The following is a 15,116-nucleotide window of genomic DNA, read 5'->3' as shown; positions in this document are numbered from 1 at the left end:
CACACACACACACACACACACACACACACACACACACACACACACACGTACTCAACACTATCCAGCAGCCTAGAAACGCCAAGGTCAGGAGACATTTCAGAGAAGGATAAAAGTCTACAAACACCTTTTGGTAAATTTGTGACTCAAGTGATTTTTAGTGCCCTAAAAAGGCCAGAGCAGTTGAGGAAAAGGAGAAAGCCGGCCCCAGAGCTGGTCAGAGAAGTTGCCTGGTGACTGTGCTGAAGGGCCCAGGTTCCCTGAGTGCAGCAGGGGAGACTGGGGGCCTCCAGAAAACTGGGTGAAAGGCGACCCCAGAGACGAGCAGAAAGTACAAGTAAAAACCATCTTTTGCACAATGCAGACCAAGGATAGTGCAGGTGTTATACAGGAAGGGCTGGATCCAGGAGCTCTGGGTTTCAGCCCTGCCTCAGCCACCAGCTGACTGGGTAAACTTGGGCCACTGACAACCTCTCTGGACGTCGGTTTTCTCAGAGAAGTATGGGCTAGACAAGCTAAGCATTAATGAGCATTAAAATGATCATTACTTGATACTAACATTAGCATATTATATGATAATAATATAACTTGATACTGACACTTGTGCTTCAGTCAATCCAGAAGAGGTTATTCAAAGTATGAGAATGAGGACTTCCCTGGTGATCCAGTGGCTAAGACTGCGCATCCAAGGCAGGAGGCCTGGGCAAAAAGATTCTGCATGCTGCAACTAAAGATCCCACATGCTGGAATGAAGATCGAAGATTCTGCGTGCCACAGCTAAGACCTGAGGCAGCCAAATAAATAATTTTTTAAAGAAAGAAAGTACAAGAGTGAATAAAGGAGAGTAGGTTAGACCTGGGAAAACAGGAGATATGGGCCACTGTGCAGAAGAAATGTGGCACACCAGAGGAACCTCTTCTGCTCTGCTCCGAAGAGCTGGAGACGTTCTAGAGGTGAGCTTAGAACATACTCTAGTGAGCACAGGAAGGCCTTTTCTCATGTGCAAGGCTTGTAGCATTGTAGCATTATAAAAGGATATAGAATAATAACGTAGAATAATAGCATTGTAGAATAATGCTTGTAGCCTTATTCCAGAGTAAAAATATAATCCTAAAATAGCAAACACACACATAGCGATTATTTTTACATGGGTCTTGTTCTAAGTCCTTCGCATATATTTTTTTCACAGAAAGGTGTTAAAATCATAGAGAGGAAAAGCAAGAAACAGAATTAAGGTACATCACCGGCTTGGCTCAGGGCCTGGCACTCAGCGGGTACAAATCATGGTTTTACACTGTTGACAGACAAAAGGTCTTATGGAGACAGTCCCCTTTCTCCTACCACATAATTCTGCTCTACATTCTGCAGTGTCCTTGGTCTCCATTTACAGACAACTCACGTTCCCACGGTTGCACGTTTCCATCGGAAGATGCTAATAGGATTCACAGCTCTTCTCATGTATATAACCCCAACCCTGGGCCCCAGGCCTCTAGAGCCAGGGAAGGATGAGCTAGAGATAAGAGTTTTGTTCCCTCCTTCTCACTTTCCATCAGCAGTTCTCTCTTTTGAGTGAAGATGTGTTTTATTTTATTTTACTGGCAGAGAGGAGGAAGAGAGGTGAAAGGCAGAAGAGAGGAAGGGAACAGAAGACAAGCTGTGGGAGGTATTTCAGGTCTGGGTTTTGGCTGCAGCTAACACGTAGGGCTATTATTTTTCAGAAATATGGAAGCCTAACACCAAAGACTGAAGCAGAAACGACTGTGATTGGGGCTGTTACTTAGACTAGTTCCAAAAGAACCCAAGTTGGGAGTGAGACCATGAATAAACTGTGAGGAATCCATTTGCTAATACCTGTGAAAGCTTAATGGCCATAGACCAATGCTAGGTTATTATACCAGTTTAACCAGCAGAGGTCTCTGTTTTACTGATCTTCAATAGAAGGCAGGGCAGGGGAAACAATCCCCAGAGTTGTCCATTTTTATTATCCCTCTTTTGAAGTCTCTTTTCAAAAACAAATATGTAAATAAGGAATCACTTGGCCAAAGTATTTGTGAACACTGGATCTGGTTGCTCAATCCAGATGAGCAACAAGATAAATAAATAAAATGCTGGAATATGGAATCATTGAAGAAGTGATTCCATATTCATCCCTAGCTGTTCACCAGCATAGAAGCTTCACACCAACTGTACCAGCAGAGGGTAAAGCATGGATTGGCCTATAAAACAACACATACAACCCATCGTGACAATGAAGAGAATGCAAGCTGAGCCCCCAGAAGGTGGAGTGGAAGGGGGTCAGTTAGTTGATCACCCAACACCAGGCCATAGCACTTGCTTGGGTCCTCTTTCAAAACCAGAAACAAATTGGTTGTGACCAGCATGTGCTCTGATGGTACGAGGACCTCACATCTCTTTTACTTACTGACATCAAACCTTTAAAACCTTGTTTACATTGTGTGTGTTGAGCAGTGGGCTTCCCCACTGGCTCAGTGGTAAAGAATCTGCCTGCAGTACAGGAGACCTGGGTTCAATCCCTGGGTCCGGAAGATCCCCTGGAAGAGCATGGCAACCTCCTCCAGTATGCCTGCCTGGAGAATTCCATGAATAGAGGAGTCTGGTGGGCCATGGTCTGCAGGGTCGCAAAGTCAGACATGACTGAAGTGACTTAGCAAGCATGCTGAACACCCTCTCAAATAAATACAAAGGTGTGAGCCTGCAATTTTTTCCCCCCACACCTACTGGAACGATCCCAGTATGAGACTAAGGGTTTTGACTAGAATGAGACAAAAGGAGGAAGTGAGAGAGTTTCACTGAAGCTTAAATGAAGTCTCTCTCTTCTGTTATCCAATGGTTCTCCAACGTTCTTGATGTAAAGTCCAAAATTAAAAGGCCATCACCATCTAGACTTGCCTATCACTCCAGTCCAAGCTCTTAGCCCTGCCGTCCCATTGGCTACATACCTGCCACAAACACCCTTCTTTCACATTATCAAAAGCCTTCCTGGATTTGGGGCCTTGGGCAGGGCTCTTGCCTGGACCACTCTTCTTTCAGCTGGCCCCCACCACTAGGTGAGACCCTGTGTTCCAAACAGCATCCTACAGGGCAGCCACTAAACACAGGGGGCTGCAGAAGCACACACAGAGGGATGGATTTTTAAAGGCTTGTTTCTTTTTGGCGAATACAAGGCGGCCTGGGGAAAGTGTATGGACTTCTGCTTCCAGTCTGATCCCTCAACTGGACTACTCTGTGTGGAGCTCAGACTGTCAGAGCACAGAGCAGAAGCTCTGAAGTCCCTTCATAGCACTTATTGTTCAGAACACTCACAGGTAACTGTGGTTGTGATTCCTTGTCCTAGCTTCTTCTAGCTTCATGAAGGCGAGGCTCCTATCTGTCATGTTGAAGACACAAAGCTTGGCCCTTAGAAGAGGCTCCATGATATTCAGCCAGCAGTGAAGCAGTGTTTGGAATCACCAAGCAACCACTACATTGTACCTTCACATGCCTTTTTCTGCTAAAATAATAAGTGTTCAGTGTTCAGGGGACTTCCAGCGCAGGGGAAGCAGGTTCCATCTTGGGTAGAGGAACTAAGATCCTGCATGCTGCACCACAACGAAGACCAGACGCAGCCAAATAAATTAACTAATTAAAAAAATACTCTCTTTTGCTATTTTTAAAATGGATAACCAACAAGGACCTACTGTAGAGCACATGGAACTCTGCTCGATGTTATGTGGCAGCCTGGATGGGAGGGGAGTTTGGAGGAGAATGGATACATGTATATGTGTGGCTGAGTCCCTTCACCGTTCTCCTAAAACTATCAAACATTGTTTGTTAATCAGCTATACCCCAATACAAAATAAAAAAGTTAAACAAATAAATAAATAAATGTTCAGTGTTCAGCCTGCACTCTTGAACTACCATTTTCCTTCGACTCCGGTGAATATATGGTTTGTGGCCAAAAAATCAAGAATGTAGCTTCCTGGAAAATAACCTGAATCCACAGGGATGGAAAGCGTGATCTGGACTAGGAAACAGGAATCTCTGAATTGTAAGCCAGAAGGAACCTATAAATCATCATGTTTAACTTTTCCACTTTACAGGAAGTCACGGATTCAACTGTCCTCATCTGTCTAATGAAGACTGAACTCGGTGATCTCCCATCCCGGGTATTGTGAGATTTCTAAGTTCTGCCCCAGGTCGGTCCCATGGAGAGCGACAGCTCAAGACTGGTCTACTCACTTGAAATTTAAAACGATCTCCCCAGCACTAGGTGCTAAGTAACTAAACTACGGCAGGGAGTTGATCTGTTCAATTTCAGACAGAATCCATAACTGCCAAAGTTCAAGGAATGTGAGGTTTGGGATAATATTACCAATGGGATCCCATGTGGCAAAAAGATGGAATAGGCTCAATTTTCCATGGCTTGTTAAGTTACCCCTGAGTTAATAGGAATGATATTTATACCTCGCTGATGTGCCCTGGAAGCAAAACCATATACCCAAACTCACACACTTCTCATAACTCATTCACGGATTTAACAATATCTGAAACTAAATAGAAAAATGGAGAAGACATGAATTCTAGAAATGCCTTGTTCCCTGCTAATGTCTGAAAAGAGACTGTATGAGACAAAGAGAAACTTTTTTTTTTTTTACAAATTTACTCCACATTCAAGAATTATAAGGATAGTTATTTTTCAAATTTGCAATGTCTTCATGTTTTTGCTCTTGTTAAAGTCCATTCTAAAAAATACAACCAATAATGAAACGTCCACAGCAAAATCGCTTCATAATCTCATTCTCAAAAACTGAAGAGGTAATCTCTCATAGACATGAGTCTATGCACGTGTGCATGTCTGTGTGTCAGTGGCTTGGTCGTGTCCCACTCTTTGCAACCCCTTGGACTGTAGCCCGCCAGGCTCCTCTGTCCATGGGGATTCTCCAGGCAAGAATACTTGGATGGGCTGCCATTTCCTTCCCCAGGGGATCTTCCCAACCCAGGGATCAAACCCTGGTCTCCTGCATTACAGGCAGATTCTTTACTGTCTGAGCTACCAGGTATTTAAACAATCTTTTTACAAAAATGGGATCATACTATAAATATTTTTCTGTGTCAGGTTTAATATTATAAACTTTCCCTATTCATACAAACAAAGCTACCTGGAGTGTTTTAGTGGCTGTAATCTGTGTCTTTTTTGTATATTCTACAGTTGGTTCAATCAAATAATCAATCTTGCAATCCTATATCAAAGGGGAGGTTGTTTGGTTGTTTACTTTTTTGGTTTCCTTTTGAAGCTTAATATAGAACTTAACAACAATCATTCTGGTAAATAAGTCGCTTCAATCATGTCCCACTCTTTGTGACCCCATGGACTGTAGCCCACCAGGCTCCTCTGTCCATGGGATTCTCCAGGCAAGAACACTGGAGTGGGTTGCCATGCCCTCCTCCACAGGGTCTTCCTGACCCAGGGATCGAACCCAAGTCTCTTATGTCTCCTACATCGGCAGGCAGGTTCCTCACCAGTGTACCCCCTGGGAAGCCCATATTTAGTCTCACATATGATTATTTCTATAAAGTAAATGTGTAGAACTGAAGAATCAAAGACTAAACCTACAGTAGATAACATAAAATGCAATATGTATGTGTGTACATGTGTGTGTAGGAGGGATTTAACCCTTTATTCACACGATTAGCTAAAACCTAATATTTATTCCATAATATTCTCTACTGATGGCACTAGTGGTAAAGAACCAGCCTGCCAATGCAGGAGACATGAGAGATCTGGGTTTGATCCCTGGGTTGGGAAGGTCCCCTGGAGAAGGGCATGGCAACCCACTCCAGGATTCTTGCCTGGAGAATCCATGGACAGAGGAGCCAGGCAGGCCATGGTCCATAGGGTCACACAGAGTCAGACATGACTGAAGTGATTTAGCACAGGACAGTACATTCTCTTCTGATTTGACATTTCATATTTATCATATAATAAATTCTGCTTGAACCTTTTTACAACAATAGAGAAAGTAAAGGGAAAGCCAGAATAAGGCAACAATTTTGAAGAAACTCAGATCATCCAATGATATACAGCCATTAAAACCAGGAATGAGGAATTTCCCTGGTAGTTTAATGATTAGGACTCTGTGCTCTCACTGCCCAGGGCCGCAGGTTCAGTCCCTGGTTGGGGAACTAAGATCCTGCAAGCTACATGGAGGTGTGGCCAAAAAAAAAGCAAGAATGAATGAAATGTGTTGATAAAGGTCGTTGCACCTACTTCTATGGGCAAAGTAAGGTGATGCCAAAAGCCACAAATTAGATGGTTTGGATGAGAGGGATTTCTCACTCTACTTGAAAGATGGTCATGGCTTCCACAAATGCAAATTCCTTGCTTCTTGATCTTCAGTGAAGCTGGGAAAAAAATCATTCAGCTTTGGACAAAAGGGAGGGAAGCAAATGTCAAAATCTCAAGAAAGAATAATGGTCAACTTTGCATCTAAGAGACGCTAACTGTAACTCTATTTACCCAAACTTACCTATTCTGTATATGACATATCCTAAGAGTCTCAAACTACAACTGAGCATATCTTTTAAGAGTCTCTTGTATTTCCTTTTCTGAAAATTGTGGTCACATACTTTGCTTACTTTTTTTCTACTTTGTTTGCTTTTTCTTGTTGATTTGTAGAAATTATTTATCAGGGAAACAAGATCTTTGATATATAGGCTGCCAACATTTTTTCCAGTTTGCCATTGTCTTTTGTATGGGTGTGAGTGTTACTGACTTAGTACCACAAAAAAATCTATACCAGGTCCTTTCCAAGATAATAAATGATGACCCTAAACAGAGGATCCTGGTAGGCAGCAGTCCATGGGGTCACTAAGAGTCTGACACGACTGAGCGACTTCACTTTCCCTTTTCACTTTCATGCATTGGAGAAGGAAATGGCAACCCACTCCAGTGTTCTTGCCTGGAGAATCCCAGGGATGGGGGAGCCTGGTGGGCTGCCGTCTATGGGGTCCCACAGAGTCGGACACGACTGACGCAACTCAGCAGCAGCAGCAAACCTCCCCAGTGGCTTAGATAGTAAAGAATCTGCCTGCAGTGTGGGAGACCCAGGTTCAACCCCTGGGTCAGGAAGATCTCCTGGAGAAGGGAATGGCTATCCATTCCAGTATTCTTTTTTTTTTTTTTAAGTTCTACCACTTTATTGCTACCAACTCATCTCCCTCTACCCTCATGCACACATGCTCAGTCATGTAACCCCATGGACTGCAGCCCGCCAGGCTCCTCCGTCCATGGACTTTTCCAGGCCAGAATATTGGAGTGGGTTGCCATTTCGTTCTCCCACTCTAGTATTCTTGCATGGAGAATTCCATGGACAGAGGAGCTTGGCAGGCTACAGTCCATAGGGTCACAAACAGTTGGACATGACTTAAGTGACTAACACACTTTTCAAACTAAACAAATGCCTTTTTGTTTTGTTTTGTTTTGGCCTGGCCTCGGTGCGTGGTTTGAAGGATCTCACTTATCCCGTTACGGACTGAACACAGGCTATGGCATTGAAAGCTAATTCTAACCACTAGGCTACCAGGGAATTCCCACATTAAACTCTACCATTTCAAAAAGTTTTTGCAATATATTCATTTTGTTCATTAAATTACCACCCTCCTCTAAAATTATTTGTTCTTCTTAAGGGTAACAATAGCAGTCATTAAAAATGAGAAAATAAATTGACAAGGTTAGTATAGTGCTGGTTGTGGTTACTTGAGAATCCAAAATAAGAACTGGGTGTCTTGGGGAATTCCCTGGTGGTCCAGTGGTAGGACTCCAAGCTTCCACTGCAGGGGGCATGCGTTTGATCCCTGGTCAAGGAACTAAGATCCTGCATGCCACATGGTATGGACCACACACACACACACACACAAAAAAAAAAAAAACTGGCTGTCCTTATTAATTGTATATATTAATACAATGATTATTATTTATTATATACCAGGTACTGTGCTAAATACTGCACACACATTATGCCACCAAACAGTATTAATAATCCTTTGAGAGAACTATAAGCATCCTCATTATATAGCTAAAGAAATAGAAACTATAAAAGGTGGAAAGCGTTAGTCACTCAGTCGTGATTAACTCTTTGTGACCCCATGGATTGTAGCCTGTCAGGCTCCTCTGTCCATGGAATTCTCCAGGCAAGAATACTGGAGTAGGTTGCCATTCCTTTCTCCAGGGGATCTTTCTAACCCAGGGATTAAACCCAGGTCTCCTGCATTGCAGGCGGATTCTTTACCACCTGACCCACCAGGGAAGGTGAAATTACTTCCAAAATGGCCTTGCAGGGAGTAAGTTGGGTAACTCTACCCTCATTTCAGAGCCTCATTTCAGAGCCTCAAAAAAGATGGGATCCAGAATCTTATGAGATTCTTTTAGGTGGGACATGGATGAGCTTAAAATTTCTTCCAGGGGCTTCCCTGGTGGCTCAGCGGTAAAGAATCTGCCTGCCAATGCAGGAGACACGGGTCCCACCCCTGGTCTGGTAACACCCCACATGCCTGGGAACAGCTAAGCCCATGCACAACAACTACTGAGCCTGTGCCCTAGAGCTGGGGAACCGTAACTACTGAAACCCAAATGGTCTATGGTCTGTGCTCCGAAACAAGCCAGCGCAATGAAAACTCTCTGGAATGAGAAGCCTGTGCACAACTAGAGAGTCGTCCCCTACCACAACTAGAGAAAATCCCATGCAGCTACAAAGACCCAGCACAGCCAAATAAAAAAATTAAATAAAAAAAATTTTTTAAACAATTAACTTTAAAAAAAAATAAAATTCTTCCAGGATGGTGGTCTCTCCTTATCCAGATTTTCAATGTTCTCAGTTTCAGTTAATTTCAGTTAACTGTGGTCCAGATATAGTCAATGAAAAACTCTGGAAGTAATTCACAGATTTAAATTGCAGAACCTTCTGAGTACCATGATGAAATCTCTCAATGGTCTGGCCCCATCCCACCCAGGACAAAAATCATCCCACTGTCTAGCATAGCTACTCCTTAGTTTAGGAAAAAACAGTGTATACAGGGTTCAGAAGTATCTTCAGACTCAGACATCCACTAGGATAAGGGGGGACCACTGGAATTGCATATTTATTTACTATTATAGTTAATTATTGGAGTAGGAAATGGCAGCCCACTCCAGTATTGTTGCCTGGAAAAGCCCATGGACAGAGGAGGCTGGCAGGCTACAATCCATGGGGTTGCAAAGAGTCAGACAGACTGAAAGGGAGATGCACACACAGTTAATTACAATGTAACATAAGACTTCCCATCTTAACTACTTTTAAGCATACAGTTCAGTGAAGTCCATTCACACTGTTGTGCAGCTATCACCACCAAGTCACTGTCTTTTGACCTTCTATGGTGAGCTTTCCACACAGAACACTTTTATGTCACTGGATTTCTGAATAAGAAGGAAAAGCCAGAATAATGTAATGATTTTTGGGAAACTCAGGTTATAGATTTTATATGTTATGTCATACTTAGAAAGACAATCCTCATTCCAAGATTATATTTTAAAAATTCTCTGAGATCTCTTCTGGTATGTCTATGGCTTCATTTAAAAAAAAAATTTCACTTTTTAATCCTTCAGGAATTTATCTGGTATGAAGCAGGAGAAAAAGATCCCACTTTATTTATATTTTAACGCAATAGGAATTATATTTGCAACTAGACAAAATTCATTTTAAATCCATTGGGTGGGGGAGAAAAGGCAAGGAAAAGAAGCCAGGAAAATTCTGGAAAAAAAAAAAAAAGTACAAAGGTACTGGTTGGGGTGTGGAGGATTAGTGTTATGAGTAATTCTAACTATTCTAAATTTACAGTAATTAAAGTAAAATAGTTCTCAGTGTTTAAACTGATTGAACTATGGAATGAAATAGAATGAGAACTTAGAATATAGTGCAAAGGTATAAATTTTTTGCCATCTTTATCATGTTGAGTATTCCTACCCCAAAATATGGCACATCTTTTCATTTGTTCAAATCTTCTGATAGAGATACAATCTTAGAATGAGAACAACTTTCATCTCCCCACCACCCTCCTCTCTGCTGATAAGGGCTAGTGAAAAGTTACTCATGGAGACTTCATTTGGGGTCTAAATGTTTTTTTTCAGAGTCATTTCTAACATATTGAATTTCTCAGGTTCTCTACATAATGTGGAAAGCTGTGATCAAGTCTGATTTCATCAGACAGTGCATGCTCAGTCGTGTCTGACTCTTCCGGCCCCCATGGACTATAGCCCACCAGGCTCCTCTGTCCATGGGATTTTCCAGGCCAGAATGCTGGAGTGGGTTGCCATTTCTTCCTCCAGGGGACCTTCCCTCCCAGGGATCAAACCTGAGGCTCCTGAATCTCCTGCACTGGCAGGTGGATTCTTTTAGCACTGAGCCACAGAATTGTACCGTATTTCCATAGTCTGGGCTCAAAACCAATACTACGCATTAGAGATTAAACAGTAGGTGTCGGGTGCTGGCAGATTTCTTTAAGGGTCCCTGAAGCCACTCTGGGTCTTGATTTAACTTGGAAAGTGAGAATGACAGCTAGATATTACCACCTACTCCTCAGTATTAACAGCCACCGATCTCAAAGATGGGGTTTCAAGTTACCAGGAGTGTTGGTCCAGAACAGCAATGTCCAAATGAAAACATGATGAGTCACATCTATAAACTAAAACTGTCTAGTATCCACACAAAAAAAAGGTAAAAAGAAAAGAGATGAAATTAAATTTAATATTTTAACCCAATAACCAAAAATGATTTCAACATTAATAAATATAAAAATTATTAATGAGATATTTAACACTTTTTCATACTAATTCTTGGAAGCCCTGAGTGTATTTCACATTTATAGCACACCTCAACTTGGACTAGTCACATTCACATGCTCAACAACCACATATGGCTTTTGGCTACCACAGTGGAGAACATAACACTAGAAGACGGTAACAAGAGACTTCTCTGGTGGTCTAGAGGTTAAGATTTTCCCTTTCAACGCAGGGGGTGCAGGTTCCATCTCTGATTGGGGAGCTAAGACTCACATGCCTTTTGGCCATAAAACAAAAGCAATATTGTGACAAATCTGAAAAAAACCCCTTTTAAAACGGTCCATATTAAAAAAAAAAAAAGAAGAAGAAGAAAAAGAAAGAAAAGAAAATGGGAATGAAAGAGAAAAATTGCTTAATTTAGTAGAAATCCAGAAACTCTAAGATGGGAAATACACTATCTCAAAGGTCTGGAACAGACTTACAAAATCACTAGTTAGTCCTAATATTCACTTGCTATTTGAATCTCTATTAAGGGGCCATGGAGACTAGTGCTTGACCAGTACTTCCAGGAACGAGATCACTGCTTCCTAATGCTAACCTGTCTATTGGGATGAGGTGGGGGGAGGCATTTTAACATCAAAAATTCCTTGCCAAGGGCACAAGGAGATTGGTTGATGGTGGTCTGAAGAGCTCAGGTGGTCTGGGCTAACCTTAAGGGGTTAGGGAGGTTAGGAAGTATTGGGAAGTTTAGTAGGAAAAAAAAAAAAAAGACTGTAGGTTGGACAGAATAGAAACTGTTATACTGAAGGCTGGGGCTGGATAGCTGGTTAAAATCGTCAGGTACACTGCCACAAAAATAACAGGGAAAACAACTGTATATATGCTAACTTCATTCATCTGAAAATACAATAATTTGGAGAATAACCCGAATTATCATAAACTTTCAAAATTTTCACAGTAAAACACAACTGGGATATAAATTAATGAAGGAGATCATTTGTATTAGACCTGTATTACAAATAACAGTATCCTACATGATAAAGAAAGAATTCACTTCAGATTCAAAAACCAAAAGCCATTTCAGTCTCAATCTCTATCTCGATTATAACATTTTCCTTATTCAAAAACACCCTAGAAATCAGAGACAGAAAGCAAATTTTCCCCACAAATTCAGTAAAAAACGACGCTGCCTGAATCTTGAGGGATTCCGACTGGATGACCTTTGAAATAATACATTTTTGCTATAGACGTACTTCTTCGGTTTCTTACCACTGCCCACCCGCCCACCCAGCCTCCTAGGAAATGAAACGGTCTACTTTTCCCGGCCACCTTCCCCCCCGCCCCCCGTTCCCCGCCCTTCCCGATGCTTCCCCAAGGCAGGGGAAAGGTGCGTCTTCTCTAGGGCTCCTGCCAGCGCCTCCCAGTCCCACTGGCCAGCAGCCGGGGAAACGACGCGCCCTGGACATCCATTAACGTTTTTATACTACACTGTGCCCCCCAGCCCGAGAGTCTCCAGATTGTTTACAGCGGCCCCACGCCCCCCGACCCGCGCCACACTGTCAACCGCTCTTAGGTGGAAAATTTGGGACTAGAAACTCGGCCCACCAACCCACCTCCCTCCCGCCTACACAAAACCGGCTACAACACCCCACCTCCGGCCGCCGAAGTAGCTTTCATCACACGATCTGGGGCGCAGTATTTTTTTTTTCCCCCCGAGAAAACAAGCGTCCCAAGGAAAAAAAAATTCAAACTACCCTCGCGGGCCAATGGGAAAGAAAAGAGAGGAGGGAGGAGCCAGCGGGGCGGGGCGGGCGCCAGGGCTGGTACCGCAGGGGATGCGTAAAAACACGGCGGGCGCACGGTTTGGGTTTTTTTTTTTTCCTCCAAAACTAGCTAAAAGCCCGAGACTCCGCCCGAAGCTGCAGCCTCTCGGATCCACCTTAAATCTTCAGTGGACTCGGCGCCGGGGTCAGTGGGCGCAGCCAATGCCAATCAAGTTTACAACCACCAGCACAGGAGGGGGGAAAAAAAGAGAGGAAAAAAAATAATCTGCAAATTCTCGGGTCTGCACACACACTCGCGGGGAGGCACGCACACATGTCCACAAGCACACAAAAGACAGGAGCGGGTGGGGGCCGGGTGCCAAAGAGGAAAGGGGGACGTGTCCGCAGAACTCTCGCTCGACGCGAAGCGCCCGTGGCCCGGTGCGCTCGGGGAAGGCGCGCGGGAAGCGCGGCCCGGCCCGAGCGCCATGATGGTGGCCGCGGTTCGGAGCCCATTTTTTTCTGGCGGGGGAGCTGCAATGATGCAATCCCCCGGCCCCGCGGTCCCCCGGCTGCGCGCCCTTCTCCCGGCCTTTTCTTCGCCTTCCTTTTGAGGCGCGTCGATGTTTCGCGCCCAGCCCGCCTCTACTCCTTTTTGTACTTTTCACTTACTGATTCCTGCCTCCCTCTTGTGTGTGTTCCCACGCGGGACAGGCCCAGTACGCGGAGAGCACCACCATCCCCCGCCCCCCACTCCACGGGGCCTCGAATTGACGTGTGAAGGCTACACTTTCGGTTCTGCCGGGTCCCGGCTGGCGCTGACCCCACCCTGCCCCACCCCCACGCAAGCCGAGATTCGAGCGGTGCCACCCGCCCCCATGCCGACACCCGGGGGAAGGGAGGGTCAAGCTTGACTGTCGACCCTCTTGCCCTCTCCCACTGCGCAGGATTTTTACTTTAATTTTGGCCGGGAGGGAGGGGAGCGAGCATAGGGTGTGGCCCAGGTGAAAGACTTGGCAAACTTAAAAAAAAAACTCATAGTCTGGAAAACAGATAGCAGATCCTAGATGAGCTTTTAAAACACTTTTTTTCCCAATCAGAAAAAGCTTCAGAAGAACAAGTGTCTACGCTAACAAGGGTGAAGATGAAATGGCGAAGGCAACGTTCCCCGGCATCCGGGAAAGGTCCCGGCGCGCGGCCGGTGGGCGCACCGTGGCCTGAAAGGCCGCGCGCCCCGCTCCCCTTCTGTAGATTTCCACGGTCCCCTTCGTCTCCAATCACGCCCCTGGACCCACAGTTTCCTAGTTTTCCCCTGCCCTGCCCTGATCCCCTTCACTGGGCAGCGGGGATGGGACTGGGGAACTTGGCAGAGCGGGTGTAAGCGAGGAAGAGACCCCCGCGAGCGGCAGCGGCGCTCGGCCCCTTTAGCGCGCGGCTGCGGCCCTCCTGGGCCGCCGGCGAGCCGAGAAGCCTTTCGAAATGCGCGGGGCTGCGGATCATTGGAGCCTGGGGTGGGGGTGGGAGCGGACTGCTGCCCTGGAGGGTCCACGAATTCGGAAAGGTTCTCCCCTCCGCTCACATCTCCCCAGCGCCCTGGAGTTGACGGGGTACTGATAGGCAGGGTCTGATTGTGGAGAGGAAGGGGGGTTTTCGCTTCTTTCTGAGCCCAGAGGGGAGATGATGAGAGAGGCAAGTTTCGGAGAAACCGCCCAGCCCAGCTGCGCGGGCCGAGGCGCAGCCGCCGTTCACGGCCTGCGGGTGCCCGGGGCGCGGGAACTGCGCGCAGCGATCCGGGAGGTGCGGGAGCCGCCGGTAGCAGATGAGGAGCTAGACTTGATAGTCTTTTCTTGCCGAGGCTCGGGTCAGCCCGACCCCGCAACTGCCGCGGCGGGCGACCGTAGGGCTGCGGCTCAGGGCGGAGAGACCACGGCGCGGTGGCCCGAGTAGCGGGGTGGGGGGTGCCTCGGCCGACGGCCGCATCCCCTCGGAGCGACGCCCGCGGCGGGCCAGGCAGCCCGGGGTCGGGGAGAGGACGGTCAGAATCTCGGGGACACGTTCAGAGACTTGACGCAGAACGGGCGAAGGACCGACACGATGACTTTAGGGGCTGCGTTCCTGTGAACGTGCCTGGCGCGGCGAGCATCCACTTCTTTCTGGCCCTGTACTCCTAAAACGCAATCTCTAAAAATTCGGATTAACGATGCCTCTTGGGGAAAGAAACGGGGGTGGGAGGTAGAAGCAGCTTTTAGAAGAGGATTTTTGCCCCTCATCTGTTAGAAACACGTTTTAAAGTACTCTTTTTGGCTCAGAGAGACTTTACTTCATTATTTCCTGACTCTCCACTCCTTCCTCCCCATTTTGAATTGTTTTTCTTGCTTTCTCAGTCTCTTCCTGAAAAACACCCTGCCTTCGTGTTTTGAATAGAATCACAAAAACACCTTTAGTCTTTAATTAAAATAATGCCCCAACTTGGAAGATGTGGCCCAGCCACCAAAGGACCTATTTTTCCCTTCCCGGCAGTCGCAGACAGACAATCCTTTTTT

The 15,116-nt window shown here is 45.5% G+C and overlaps 1 long non-coding RNA gene across 1 annotated transcript in view; it reads right to left on the bottom strand.

Annotated features, from left to right (window-relative positions):
* Window positions 1-12,525, bottom strand: part of LOC120858868 — a 30,564-nt gene extending 18,039 nt beyond the window's left edge. Inside the window, exon 1 of the long non-coding RNA XR_005719961.1 lies at window positions 12,424-12,525. This is a non-coding gene — a long non-coding RNA (uncharacterized LOC120858868). The remainder of the gene's footprint in view (window positions 1-12,423) is intronic.
* Between the last annotated feature and the right edge of the window lie 2,591 nt (window positions 12,526-15,116).

This window comes from Oryx dammah, unplaced genomic scaffold (genome assembly GCF_014754425.2).
Source record: "Oryx dammah isolate SB20612 unplaced genomic scaffold, SCBI_Odam_1.1 HiC_scaffold_29, whole genome shotgun sequence".
Taxonomy (NCBI): domain Eukaryota; kingdom Metazoa; phylum Chordata; class Mammalia; order Artiodactyla; family Bovidae; genus Oryx; species Oryx dammah.
This window is presented reverse-complemented; position numbering and strand designations above follow the sequence as displayed.